Raw genomic sequence first — 15,264 nt, forward strand, 5'->3', positions numbered from 1 at the left:
TTGTAAAGTCTCAAAAAGTCCTTACTTGGTGTATATATATATTATCACTCTCTACCCCATTTTTAAAAATTATCAATTATCACTCTGTACCCCATTTTTTAAAAAATGTGTGGCTAGAAATACGATAGTCTACCTAGAAAGACTGCTGGCAACACTAGGCATAGTGGTTAACCTCAGCCTAGGACCAGGGAGAATAGATCTCCTTGAAACAGGATAAACCTGGACCAGTTGCTATCTTAAGTCATTGTGGGAGGAGAACCATATATATCTTTGTGACAATGGTAAAAAAATTTTTTTAAAACAATTGCATCCTGCAACCCCTTCTGCTACCCTATACAACTAGATAACTTCAGCACTTGGCTTTCCTCATTCATAAGCTTTGGAAATGATTTAGAATGCTATCTGTGGGAGGTGAACATCACCAGACTTTTTTTAAGTACGAGAGACATGATCAGCTTTGGTCAGTACTTGGAAGGGAGACAAGGGTTACTGTGCAGAGGCAGGCAATGGCAAACCACCCATTTGTCTCTTGTCTTGTCCCTACAGGGTTGCCATAACTTGGCTACAAATTGGCAGAACTTTTTACTTCCAAGAGAGACAACAAAAAGTCACATTCTGTCAGCTATGAAAACTTTATTTTATTGAAGAAGCCAAGCAGACAGCACCCTCGCTTTGGGGGAGGGGAGAAAGCAGCAGAGCTGTAAGAGGGACCGCTTTTATTTTGCATTCATTTCCATTCAGCCTGAGGTCTTCCAGTTCACAAGAGGGTTCATCTTCTCAGTTTGCACAACCCAAGGATGTGACTTCCAGGCTTGGCCACTGGACATTTCCCCAAATGTTTCCTGAGCTCAGGAGACACAGAATGGGGTTGCTTCAGGTAGTCCATTTGGGATACCATCAAGAAAAGCATATCTTGACCCATTATATGGACATGATTCTCTGTGATATTCTTCTGTGTACAGTGCAATGAACTGCAATGAACAAGAGCTCTTCCTGCTTAGTTGTGGCCTATGATAACAAGAATGCTTAGGGAGGCTCCATCTGGCTTTTCTGCCTTGGGCATCCAAACACTGTTATAAAAATACATTCTGATTCAGTCTTTGGTGTGGTGACTGTCCCTAAGCAGGCCTCCTCAGAAAGAAAGTCATTGATCACTCTGGCTTTCTTGGTATGAACTCCAGGCACTTGGAAAGGCAGCCTTTCTGGCATTTATTTTGTGGTCGCTGTCGAGAGAATACAGCCATGGAGCCTCAGATTACGGAGATGAGCACAAACATGGCATAGCATTATGGAAGGATTACAGCAGAGTCCATTTGTTAGGGCATTAGTGGCATCAAGGAGGGTTTCTTCCAAGGTAGATAAGAGCGGGAAGATCCTCCTGGGATTTCCTTAGGTGGGAAACTCCAGCCTCAGAAGACTTGCAGAAGGTGACCCAAGGCCAGCAGGAATGACAGAAGAAAAGAAGCTGGTCCAGGGAAGAAGAGCATGGCCTGGCTCTGTATTGGGGGAGGTGGGGCAGATGCAGAACCCTTTTCTTCTACGCTCGGGTCCTGGAAAAGGAATTTGGAAAAACATTTGATACAGAAAGAGGAGTATTTGGAACAATGAGAAATGTACAGCTGGATGCTAATGCCATGAAACTTGAGTGAACTTCTCTTCCGGAACGCACAACATGCCATAGAAATCTAAAGCTCCTCCACTGCACAGATCCACTGCACAAATCATTTTAAGGGGTGGGGGGTGGGGGGACATGGACATACATTGTGGTAAGGGGGCGGTGTTGAAAATGTTTTAAGAACATTTCAGGTGATTTGTGTGGAAAGGACCAGTGTGTACAATGCCAGTCAATCAGTCCTAGCAGAGGGAGGGGGGGCAGGGGGAGGGGTGGCATGAAAAAGAAGAGGAGGGAGGGGTGGCATGCAAGGGAAGGGGAGGGAGGGGAGGGAGTGAAGGGTGGCATGCAAAGGAGGGGAAGGAGGGGCCCCGGCATCTGGACATGGCCCACCCGCCCTAGTGGAGGGAGGGGTGGAAGGCAAGGGAAGGGGAGTGAGTGAGTGTCGGAGTGAGTGAGGAAGGGAGGGAGGGAGGGAGGGGTGGCATGCAAGGGAGGGGAGGGGAGGGACCTGGCATCAGCATATGGCCCGCCCACCCTAGCAGAGAGAGAGGGAGGGAAGGGAGGGTGAGGGGTGGCATGCAAAGTAAGGGAAGGGAGGGAGGGGTGGCATGCAAGGGAGGGGAAGGAGGGGTCCCGGCATCTGGACATGGCCCACCCGCCCTAGCGGAGGGAGGGGAAGGGGAGGGAGGGGTGGAATGCAAGGGAAGGGGAGCGAGGGAGGGGAGTGAGTGGGGGTGGCATGCAAGAGAGGGGAGGGAGGGGACTTGGCATCAGCATATGGCCCACCCACCCTAGTGGAGGGAGCAGGAGGGGAGGGTGAGTGGTGGCATGCCACGGTACATATTCACCTCCACCATGCATTAAACACCTTGTGCGTAATCAGCCATTATCTCAGTTTTGCAGCAGGTCTTCTTAGCCCCATGCTATAAATGGCGGGGGGGGGAGGGGGGCTAAAACCATCGAATGGCTAAAGTGTGATGCATGGGCCAAGAGAAGCTCTTCCTGGTTTAAGTTTATAATTATATGCAATTTATTAATTCCATCCAGATTTATGCACACATAAAGCAAAACCACAGTTTTGGTTTCAAGGCACTCTAAATTTAAAAGAACCCACAAAATTCCAAATTACCATTTTTTTAAAAATGTCGGCTTGATATCACTTCAGGTCTGGCTCTGTATGGGCAGATTAATTTCCTGCAAGTAGATAACTCCTCGACTAAACATTCTTTATAGAAAAAAAGTGACCATGTATGTCACTGAACAGCAAAACACTCAATCCTAGTATTCTAAAAATGAAAAGTACATTAGAACAGCTTGGTCTACAAAGGATCGTTGTCTGATTGGCGCTATCAGGAAGGATATTTATTTTTAATTTACACCTGTGGGCTCTTGCTTTTCCTGGAAAACTTCCCAGGGCTTGTCAGTTCGCTTTAGTCCAGCAAACTGCAGTGCTTCTGTGCTTGGAGGTCACCAAAGGACAGAGTAAAGATTGATAGCCTGTGAGAGGAAGTGCCAGCACCTAAAACCTGTTTCCTGTTATTGCTGCAGCTCTTGCTGGTAGCTCATGCAGACAAGGAAAACCAGAGACAGCAGAGTTGCCATCCTCCAGGTGGGACCTGATGATCTCCAGACCAGAGGGTCAGTTTCCTTGGAGATCTTACTTTGGGCACACTAAGGAGATGGCCTTATAGCCACCTGAGTCCCCTCCCCTTCTCAAATCCACCCTCCCCAGGCTCCACCCTGAAATCTCCAGAAATTTCCCCACCCACAGTTGGCAACCCTAAGCGAGAAAGGGATGCAAACCTTTGCGAAAGGATTGGAACCAGCAAGTGGGAGAAACGGGGAGAGGCGTGGCTCAACGGTAGAGCATCTGCTTTCCATGTGGTTCAGTCCTCAGGATCTCTGATTAAAAGGATCCGATAGGAGGGGATGTGAAAGACCTCAACCCTAGGAGCTGTAGCCAGTCAGAGAAGACTATGATGAACCAGCAGTCTGATTCAATGTAACGCAGCTTCATATTGTGGGGTGGGGGCTAAAACTCAGGTTGAGCATCTGCTTGGCGTGCATAAGACCCTAAGTTCAATCTCTGGGGTCTCCGGTTTAAAAGATCAGATAGGACAGTGGTGGCGAACCTATGGCACTCCAGATGTTCATGGACTACAATTCCCATCAGCCCCTGCCAGCATGGCCAATTGGGCTGATGGGAATTGTAGTGCATGAACATCTGGAGTGCCATAGGTTCGCCACCATGGAGATAGGAGGACCTGGGTCCTGCAATAGATGTGGGCTAGAAGTGTCCGTTTAATTCTGAGGCACATGGGGCATGAACCACACTGAGATCATGGCACTTGGGGAAAGTGGGCTGATGCGCAGTTTGCGTACACATGCATGCCTTTGTTACATATATGCATGTGTAGCTTAGTAGTGATTGTAAGGTCCCCCCAAGGGAAAGAAGACACTTCTCAGTGCCATTTCAGACAGAGAAAACGGGGAGGGGAAGGCTTAAACCCACACTTGCTGTGGTTCTGATGCAAATCCCCCCTACACACACACACCCAGCCTGAGAGTTAAGCTTCGACAAGAAATTCCTGGGACACAGCTTGCTTGTCACACGCCAGGGTAGACCTGGGAACAGTCTGACAAGTAGTTACGTTTCTGAGACCCTGGAGAGCTGTTGCCAGTCAGAGTAGGCAAGACTGACTGAGGGTCTGATTTGCTATTGTCAGATTGTGTTTGTATTACTTAATTATGTTTGCTCTATTTTGCAAGACAAATTAATAGAAGTGTTTGATTTAACTTGTAAAAGTTAAAAGCTAGGTAACAAAATGGTGCCTGTCCTAAAGCCAGAGGAATCTTGGATTTCAGCAGTGAACAAGATCAGGGCTGGCAGTTACCCAGTACATTTGGGTCTCTATCAATCAGACCAGACAAGATAAAGAGATTTTACTGTAGTCCATTGTCTACTCTGTTTTTGAATACAATTCTGTTGGTTCTTTCTGTTAAGACAGTCCGATCAAATGTCTAGTATTTGCCTAAATTATAAACTGCCAATCAGAATCTACCACAATTATAATGCAGAAGGAGGGGCTTTATTTATTTATTTATTTATTTATTTATTTATTTGTTGGGTTTATAAAAAGTATGGGATATTATGGGATATTATGGGATATTAAAAAGTAATTTTCTTTGGGGTGCTGTATGGCCGTGTTCTAGCAGCATTCTCTCCTGACGTTTCACCTGCATCTGTGGCTGGCATCTTCAGAGGATCTGAGGATGCCAGCCACAGATGCAGGTGAAACGTCAGGAGAAAATGCTGCTAGAACACAGCCATACAGCCCGGAAACCACACAGCACCCCAGTGATTCCGGCCTTGAAAGCCTTCGACGATACAGTAATTTTACTCTGTTTTACTTTGTTTTACTCTGAGGGGCACAGGCACATAATTTTGTATGCATTTGTGTGTTTCCCCCAAGCTTTCTGTTTGCAAATATAAAAGTTTGGCTTCATTTAGACCAATCATTTGCCTGGAGACTTTTATTCCAACAGTACAAGGTAGCTTCATGTATTCAACGTGCATGCAAGAGAAATTGGATGCATCCGTTGTGTGAATCAATGTTGTATGACCAGCGCTCCAGCAATTGGGTGTGATTTATATTGCAGAGTTTAAATGTCTCATTGTGTATTTAATATGCTTTTAATAATGCTAATATTTTAATAGGCCAACATTTAATATCCTGACCTTGCCCGAGCTTATGTGCTTAATTTCTGTGATGCATTCACTTTTTAGGAAGCTCTGACTTTGCAGCAGTTTGGAAAAATGCCCTTTGAGCTTGCAGAAAAGAGAAGTTTATCCATCTGTGTTGGATACTGTTGCAAACTTGAGAACTGGCCAGTGCAGCTGTGTCTTGAATAGTTGTTGGATCAGCACCCATTAACTGCTGATGAAGGATCTTTAATTCTCTGTCATGAAAATATTTATCAGCAGATTTCTGCAGATCATGCCTCTTTTAAAGGCACTTGTGGGGACGGACCAGAATGTCTATAAATTGTATTTGATTAAGGAAGATTAAGTTGCATGAACCAAAGATGCTAAGAATCAAAATGGAGTTTCTCTATAGTGACCAGCTGAAGCCTGCATGTTTGCAGCAGGTCAAAAGGCATGCTAGAAGCTTGTCAGTGATTATGCAGGCAAGCAAAGATAAACATCTTTAAGATCTTGTCACTAAAGGCCAACGTGACAGCAGACATATACATTTATAACTTTGTTTTGTTAGAACTAGCTATAGAATGTGATTAGTTAAATTAAAAAGTGGTTTTCTATATATAGTTAAATGAACACAGAAATGATAATGAGAGATTCACATGTATTAGTATTTCACTATAATTCTATAACTGTTAGAATCAATATTTGTTTTAAAGGTAAAATCATTTCAAACTGGAAAAGGAAAGTTTTATGATCCTAAAGGAATGTCAACCCTGCCTGCCCTAAGGAAATATCTCTCTTTGGGAGCAAACTTAGAAAAACAAGTTATTCTTGAAGGCAGAAGTTAGTTTTATTGCTGCCCTTTGCATATGGGCAGAGAGGGCCACGAGCTAACAGCATGCAGCGTTTGAATAACAGAAGGAATGTAACATGTTGAATAGAGGCTGTCTTGATGTCACAAGGAGACAGAGCTATCCAATGGGATTTTAAGGTTCATGCTTATGTAACCCCCATGCCCAGAATGGGTTGGCCCAGAATGGGTTGACCCAGTAAGGGGTGGAGACTCGGAGCAGCAGAGAGGCTGAAAGAGCTCTTTTGCAGAAGAACAAGGCTACCAGACTCGGACCTTGATTTCTATAAGCCCTTAACACCTTGTTAAGGGTTTCTTTTGTGGTTGTAATGGGTGAGAGTTCTCCTGGAGACCTTCATCATGTTGCAACCTGTTCATCAAGCCCTTGGAGTCTTCAGGAGCCAGCCAACTTGCAAAGAAGATTTGGACTTGGCAATATCAGTAGACTGTAAATAGAAGGACTTGAAATGCAACCTGAACAGGACCTTGAATTGTAACGTTAAATGTTGATGTTTTAAAAGTGTTAATTGTAAAGAAAAGTAAACCATTTTGTTGTTTAAATTTGGTTCTTTGCAACTCCTTCCAAGTACTGCCCCACAGAACCCACAAGCTGAGGTTACACTTATAGCACGTGAAAGGGTTATGGATTATGTACGTGGTTATGGGGATGAACTGTGACGTATGTATCTTTGTATCTACAAAGACTAAGGTCTTTTGTATGGTGGGTTTGTCTCTCAATTGAGAGCACCCGGAGGGGTTGCCTTCTGTAACTATCTAAATTCTGCTAAGTAAAAACTGTCTATTTGTTTCTGATGTCAGATGTCTGATGCTTTTATTTTCTAACCTATCTTTTCCCAAACAGCTGAGCAGGCCAGACTTGAGTTCTGGCCTCACACACTGGAGTAGGCTGGGCTGATTTTCCACAGCAGTTGGCAGCCCTATTTAATGGATTTTTAAAAAACAACAACACGAAAATATTTTGTTTGCATTCCTTATTGCAAGTTGCCTTGTGCCACAAAGAAAAGCTGGGATGTAAACACTTTAATTAATAAATAATTTTTGAGTTTCTACATTTCTATTGTCAGGGGGCTTTACCAGGTCTGTCTCCCACTCAAAAGGGGTCTATAAGTTGGTCTTTTCATTGGCATACATTTGTGACGAGTTGGATCCAGGTCTGCACAGTAGCGGTCCTGCTCACAAAGGGCATTTCCATTTGTGGAGCAGGAAGAGAGGGTGGTTTTTATTGATTCCCACTGACTCAGTTTTTGAGGGCAAATAGGCTACAGTCAGAGGGGGGGAATATTGACTTCCTGTTATATGGCTCTACTCCAGTGGTTCCCAACCTGGGGTACATGTTCCCCCAGTGCAAAAAATACATAATGGGTTTGCTAATATGAGGATACAATTTTAGGGAAATGGATTGTCAAGGGATACACCAGTGAAAAAAGACTGGGAAACACTGCTCTACTCAATGCTGGCTAAGATACACGACAATAAGTCTAAAGAAATAGTCATGTGTCCTTTGTTCTCAAATGGGGTGTGTGTGTGTGTATGTGTGTATAGGCCAGCGATGGCGAACCTTTTTGAGACCGAGTGCCCAAATTGCAACCCAAAACCCACTTATTTATTGCAAAGTGCCAACACGGTAATTTAACCTGAATACTGAGGTTTTCGTTTAGAAAAAATGGTTGGCTCCGAGGCATGCGTTACTCAGGAGTAAGATTGGTGGTAGTCGATGGCTTTGCTTTGAAGCAGCCGTGAAACTCTTCCAACGGGTGAATCACAACCCTAGGAGGGTTTACTCAGAAGCAAGACCCATTGCCAGCAACCGAGCTTTCTCCCAGGATCGTGCTTTAGTTCTTCGCATGAAAATCAGTGGGGTTTAACAGCGCTTAACAGGGTTACCTACATTGCTTCCCCAAAACTAGGTCTTAGGTCTGATGCTAATAATCTAGCCCAGCGGCCCAGGCCAGCCTAGATGTAGGGGGGGGCACTCTGTTTGTGTGTGCCCACAGAGAGGGCTCTGAGTGCCACTTCTGGCACCCGTGCCATAGGTTCGCCATCACTGGTATAGGCTATATGCACTAGGCCTCATCTTAGAAAAGATATACCTTCAGAGAACCTGTGTGGTGTAGCGGTTTACAGTTTCAGAGTACAGTTTGGGAAATCCCAGTTTGAATCCGTATTTTGCCATGGAAGTTTGTTGGGTGACCTTGGGTCACTCTCAGCTACCTCACAGGGTTGTTGTGAAGATAAAATGGAGTAGGGAAGAAGGTTGTTAAGTGCTTTGGGTCCCCACTGGAGGCAAAGATGAGGTTTAAATGAAGCAAGCAAGCAAGCAAGCAAATAATAGATAGATAGATAGATAGATAGATAGATAGATAGATAGATAGATAGATAGATAGATAGATAGATAGATAGATAGATAGATAGATAGATAGATAGATAGATAGATAGTGAAGACAGATACTTCGTCTGATACTTCTATTTTTAAAACGTGTTGCTTGGTTCATTGGGAACCTGTTTCCCAACAATGTATGATCATCCACAATAGGCATTTCTGTGGATGAATGATGGGGAGAAAAAATATGACCTAATCTAGCAAAATATGACCTCATCTAGCAAAAGCCCTTGTGTTTTAAAATACAATCTGGGGACACCTGTGGGCATGGGTAAACTTTTCAGATAGTCAGCGGTGAACTGTGGGGAAAATCAATGGGGACAACAATGAAGGGTCAGAAGTCTTTGAAATTCCCGACTGTACATTGAAGCTGCAACCCCTTGTTCAATTTAACTTCAGCCTTGCTTGTGGCTGTAATGAAAACTGCAAAGAAGCCTCATCTTTACTTTGTGCCAGCCTCCAAGAGTAGGCAGCCCCCAGCATGTGTTAACAGCGGAACCCCAGGCCTTTTTACCTGGCATCCCAGGCCAGATCTCCTCCCAAGCAATGGAAGGGCTGGCAACACTGCTGGGCTATCCTCACCTTCCTGACCTGGGCAACCACCAGCTGAGTCCAAAGCAAATCTCCCAGATGCTGGCAGTGCTGTGCCAGTGGATCTTTGGTCAAATGCAGTGTTTGCCTTTTCTCCCCATTTTATTTGCCACCCCAGCAAAAATGCAACCTTTTTTCTTAAAAGGAGGACCTTTTTTCTTCTTAAATCCCTCAGGTTAAAAACGTTGTCTACCTCAGATCTACTTTTCAAGACTATGAGAAGACCTTTGCTGGATCAACCAAAGATCCATTAAGTCCAACATGTTATTTCTATCCAGATGCCCCAGAAGACGATGAAGATTTGATTTTTATACCCACTTTTCTCCATCTTTATGGAGTCTCAAAGTGGCTTACCTCTCCTTCCCCTCCCAACAACAGTCACCTTGTGAGGTGGGACTGAGAGAGTTCTGAGAGAACTGTGACTAGCCAGATTAGAGTCCATTGCTCATGTGGAGGAGTGAGGAATCAAACCTGGTTCTCTAGACTACAGTCTGCCACTGTTAACCACTATGCCACACAATGTCACACTAACACTGACTAACAAGCAGAGACAGAGGCTCACTCCTGTTGTTGCTTTCCCGTCAGCATCTAGTATTCAGGGCATGTTCCATTGAGTTCATAGCGGTTGATAGCTCAGCTCTATCTTCCATGAACTGCCCAGTGTACATTGACAATTGCCACATTGGGTAGCACTATAAATAAATTGTGCATTGTGTAAAGAAGCAGGGTTTTTTGCCAGAGAAAACCCAAGCATGCTCACTGCTTTAGTGAGTCATGGCTATCAGGGACAACAGAATTCAAAACGGATGCTCCACTGCAGTCACAGCTCAGTTTATAGTAGTCTTTGCCAAAACTGTTATTCAAAGGAATAATTTGCACCCTTGAAAAAAAATATCTCTGATCTGGATAAAATAGAATAATCTATGAAGGACAATCTGTCTAGACTATAAGTGGTAATTTACACACATGAGATTTGATGCGCTACTTTTTTAATGTGAAGGTAAAACAGAAATATAAGAATGTTAACACAGAGCCACAGTTCAAAGGGGCATGATTTGGATCACTCCTGGAATTAGCTTTTACAGTTTGCAAAGTAATTATGATTCTGAACTTCCTAAATATTAGCTACTCTAAGGACAGATCTGAAAAAGAATTCTGAAAAAAAGGTGAGTTAAAAGGGGTTAACTCAGTGATGGCGAACCTTTTCGAGGCCGAGTGCCCAAACTGCAACCCAAAACCCACTTATTCGTAGCAAAGTGCCAACACGGCAATTTAACCTGAATATTGAGGTTTTAGTTTAGAAAAAACGGTTGGCTCCAAGGCATGTGTTACTCAGGAGTAAGCTTGGTGGTAGTCAGTGACTTTGCTTTGAAGCAACCGTGCAACTCTTCCAATGGGTGAATCACGACCCTAGAAGGGTTTACTCAGAAGCAAGCCCCATTGCCAGCAACCGAGCTTACTCCCAGGTAAAGGATCGCGCTTTAGTTCTTCGCATGAAAATCAGTGGGGTTTAACAGCGCTTAACAGGGTTACCTACACTGCTTCTCCAAAACTAGGGCACCTTCCGCACACGCAAAATAATGCGTTTTCAAACCACTTTCACAACTGTTTGCAAGTGGATTTTGCCATTCCGCACAGCTTCAAAGAGCATTGAAAGCAGTTTGAAAGTGCATTATTCTGCATGTGCAGAATGAGCCTAGGTCTTAGGTTTAATGCTAATAATCGAGCCCAGCGGCCCAGGCCAGCTTAGATGTGAGTGGGGGGCACTCTGCGCGTGCCCACAAAGAGGGCTCTGAGTGCCACCTCTGGCACCTGTGCCATAGGTTCGCCACCACTGGGTTAGCCAAACCTCAGAGCATTAATAATTCCCAGCATAGATAGATAAGCATTTAGGGACCCATCCACCCAAAAAGGCAGCTCTCTTTCATCCTTCGTATGAGTACTCAGACATAATTCAATAGGATTGTCTGCCAAGAAAATATGTACGACCATTATTTTGGTAAATATGTACGACCATTACTTTGAGCTGCGTGGTTCTTCCACACTGATCCTAGGTGAGACATCATTTTAGCTGGATTATACCTTCTCTAATGACAGATTCTGATAGCTTTATCTGGTCTACAGTGCAGACAATTCCACTTTACAACCTGAGCATGCTTACTTGGGAATAAGGACTCTTGAACTTGATAAGAGTTTTATCTGAGTAAAAAACAATTTAAGCTTTTTAAAAAATCCAATTGCCGCTTTAGTGAATGATTTTTAACATCTAACCCATGAAGCAAGCACAGCTTACCTCTTCAGAGGCCGCTATTGCAATAAGGTTCATCATCAGGATGGCACCGACAAGCAGAGCAGCCTTCATGGTCCTGCTATCTGGCACTCAGATGGAGCTTTTGCAAGGGAACTTCCTCATCTGCTAGAAGAAGCTCGGAGGTTTTACGTATTGATGGCAAAGAAACAGGAGGAGCTCTCCAATCACATCCTTCCCCAACCTGCTGCTCTCAAGAGCTGTTTTCTCAAAATGGAAGGGCCTCTTTGGAACAGAATGGGGAATCTAGTCAACTCTCCATTAAAAAGACCCATCCCACTTATGAAACAGTGGACATGGTGGCAATTTTGTGCCTTTACAGTCACTCCCAGGCACGTAACACTCAGCTTTCTTGCAGGTTTTCATTTAGTTTGCAGTTATCCTAGCAGGAAAGTTTGACATTTTACCACAGTGGTTCTCCAGAAACAGAATTGACCCTTCTCTCAGCCCTGTCCACAGATTACAGTGAACACACCAGTCAGTGTACACTGTTCTTTATATTGCATGGAGTAATTCTTGTGTTACATTTTTGCATGCACGTACAGCTCAATGTGCGACTGAAATTTCCTGTGTACCTATGGGCTGGTCTCCTGTTTTGTTTGTAAAGTGAATGAGTGTTGGCTCTAACAAACAGAAGTACATGCTCAAATGCAGGGTGTTCCGGTGTTCACACTAATTTGTGGACAGGGCTACAAAATTATCTTTTAAAGGCTTGGTCTATGCTTGTAACATGTGTGTTCAAATCATGACATGATAGATTGGCAGTGCCATTCTAAACAGAGGCCCCTTCCGCACACGCAAAATAATGCGTTTTCAAACCATTTTCACAACTGTTTGCAAGTGGATTTTGCCATTCCGCACAGCTTCAAAGAGCACTGAAAGCCGTTTGAAAGTGCATTATTTTGCATGTGCGGAATGAGCCAGAGTTACACCAGAGGCTTAGCTCCAAGGGGGCCGGGGGGTGCGTGACGCACTGGGCGCATGCCCCTGTGGAGGCGTGGTGAGGGGGGGCGGGGAGGGGGGTGTTCCGGGGAGGGGGGCATTCCAGGGCGGGGCGGGGTGGAGGATGCGCTAGTGCACCAGGCGCTTTCCCCCCTTGCTACGCCTCTGAGTTACACCTTCTAAAGTTAAACCAAGTAACTTCAACGGACTTTAAAAGGTGTAAGACTGCTTAGGGTAGTACACTACTTCACACAGTGGGTGGGTAAGTCAGCAAATAAAATGCTAGTATATGAGATAACATATTACCCTTGTGGCATGTGTTTTCCTCTTGCAGGGAATTTTTTTTAATGCAAGGGAGCATTTCATGGGAATCTGTGATTTCCCCACTGGCAATCTAATAGTTCAGTTCCTGATTTACGCTTTCTGGGGAATGAGATGGTGGAATGGCTTGAGGTCTGAGCCAGTGAGTGTTCAGTTTTAATATTCAAGGCAGAGATCTCTTTTAAACTGGACTGGAGATGCCAAAGCTTGAAGGTGAGGCCTTCTGCATGCCACGTGGGTGCTCTACCCCTGAGCCCTTCTACAGCCTGCTCATTCACCGATGTTCCCTGAGGTGGAAGGCCAGGCAATATGGGCTTCTGCTTCTTAGTGCTTGCTGCCTGTAATGCCCACAGCTGCGCCATAATCCTGCTGTTGGACCAAGAGTCTCAGCAGGTTGAGCAGACCATTTCAAATGCCTGAAGGTGTTCCCTTGTGATACCAGATCAGCTTCTAATAGCCTGTGAAGCAACCCATTCTCCCAAGCTTTACATGTAGTTTATTTATTTACATATATCTCAGTTTTGTCTCCAATATGGACCTAATAGAAGTATCATTTTCCTTGGCTCCATTTTATCCTCACAGTAACAATCCTATGAGGTAGGTCAGGCTGAGAGAGAATGACTGACCCTCAAATCTCCATGGCAGAGTAGAGATTGGAACCGGCATCTCCCAGATCCTATGCCCGTGGTGGCGAACCTTTGGCACTCCAGATGTTATGGACTACAATTCCCATCAGCCCTTGCCAATGGGGGGGGGGTGGGGGGGGGGGGGGGTGGGGGGGGGGGGGGGTGGGGGGGGGGGGGGGTGGGGGGGGGGGGGGGTGGGGGGGGGGGGGGGTGGGGGGGGGGGGGGGTGGGGGGGGGGGGGGGTGGGGGGGGGGGGGGGTGGGGGGGGGGGGGGGTGGGGGGGGGGGGGGGTGGGGGGGGGGGGGGGTGGGGGGGGGGGGGGGTGGGGGGGGGGGGGGGTGGGGGGGGGGGGGGGTGGGGGGGGGGGGGGGTGGGGGGGGGGGGGGGTGGGGGGGGGGGGGGGTGGGGGGGGGGGGGGGTGGGGGGGGGGGGGGGTGGGGGGGGGGGGGGGTGGGGGGGGGGGGGGGTGGGGGGGGGGGGGGGTGGGGGGGGGGGGGGGGGGGGGGGGGGGGGTGGGGATCAGTGGCAGTCAGAATAGACAATGCTGGCCTTATAAGTCAAGTTCATATACTGACTGGGAATGTATTGAATGCCTCTGACTTAGTGGACTCTAATCTACAAAAGTGCATCTTGTGAGAAAGTCATGTTGATAGTTCTATCTACCTAAACATATAATGGGTAAATGAGGCAAATATTTGGAACTATTCAAAAGAAAGAGATAATAAACTTCAGTGCTGAGTGCGTGCTCAGAAGCAAACCTGAGGTGGTTGCCGCACAGCTTCACGCCCCTTCAGAATATTTCTGGCCTTGATAGACTTACAACCCACTCAGTTATGATTCATTGCGGTGATCACAAGACAACCTCTCCATATACTACAGCAGTGTCTGTTTTACCATATATGAATTTCTGAGGTTTGGAACCAGTTTCTGGTCTAATGTTGCTATTTTTTCCATATGGAGATGATGATGGGGAAGTTTTTATCAACTTTTCCTAAGTTAGCATTTTTCATCTTTTAGTTCCTTTTCCTTTACAAGAAAAACCTTGGAGGGTGGGTATGCATCTAACTCTAAAACTATTTATGGGGAGCAATGAAGCTAGTGTACTTCTACCCCTCCCTCCCACATCTACTGACTCAGCTAGTGAAAGCTGTTGAATGTGTTTGGGTTGCAACATTCAGTTAAGAAGCTCAATGCCCCAAGAAACATAATGCCCCATGAAAAAGGGCACCCTGAGGACCAGACCCCCCAACACTATGATTGGCCCCATTATAGTCTTATTATAGACACACACACCCTCGAGGTGCCCATGGGTGCAATGGTGCTCGCTTTCTTTTCCCCAAAAGCATCTATTCCACAAAACCAGGAGCCACTCCTGGCTTTTCCCCATCTCGTTGGAACAGAATGAGCTTTAGAATACTCCAGGAATACCCCAGGAAGAATTACATTTATGTCTTCAGGGAGCACACAGTTAAGAAAATCTACTCTACCATACGAGGATGCTTAGCGAGGAATGTCCAATGCTTGTTTTCAAAATCCAAGCATTTCTCCAGGCTCAACAAAGTTGGGAATCTCTGGGAAAGTTGGGAATCTCTGGGCCCAATGAATTCTGTGGTCTTCTGAGTAAACCAACATAGACCGCACATTTATTCATTTAATCTCACTGTTCCTCTAAGAAGCACAGAAGGGTGTATCTGGTTTTCCCCTCATCTGTTACCCTCACAACAACCCTATGAGGTAGTCTAAGTTGAGAGAGTGACTGAGCCCATGGTCACCCAGGGTGCTTCCATGGTACTGTAAAGATCTGAACCTGGGTGGCCCAGACTGAGGCTGCTTCCATTACACACACACATATATACGTTTTCTAATATCAAGTGTTGCAGAAGACAATTGATGCTAAGGGGCAATGG

The 15,264-nt window shown here is 45.7% G+C and overlaps 1 long non-coding RNA gene across 1 annotated transcript; it reads right to left on the minus strand.

Annotated features, from left to right (window-relative positions):
* Positions 1-616: 616 nt before the first annotated feature.
* LOC125434208 lies at positions 617-11,662 on the minus strand. Its single transcript, XR_007244748.1, has 2 exons — positions 11,454-11,662; positions 617-1,550 (listed from the first exon to the last, which is right to left on the minus strand). It is a non-coding gene; the product is annotated as an uncharacterized LOC125434208 (long non-coding RNA).
* Between the last annotated feature and the right edge of the window lie 3,602 nt (positions 11,663-15,264).

The sequence above is a fragment of the Sphaerodactylus townsendi genome, linkage group LG06 (genome assembly GCF_021028975.2).
Source record: "Sphaerodactylus townsendi isolate TG3544 linkage group LG06, MPM_Stown_v2.3, whole genome shotgun sequence".
Taxonomy (NCBI): Eukaryota; Metazoa; Chordata; class Lepidosauria; order Squamata; family Sphaerodactylidae; genus Sphaerodactylus; species Sphaerodactylus townsendi.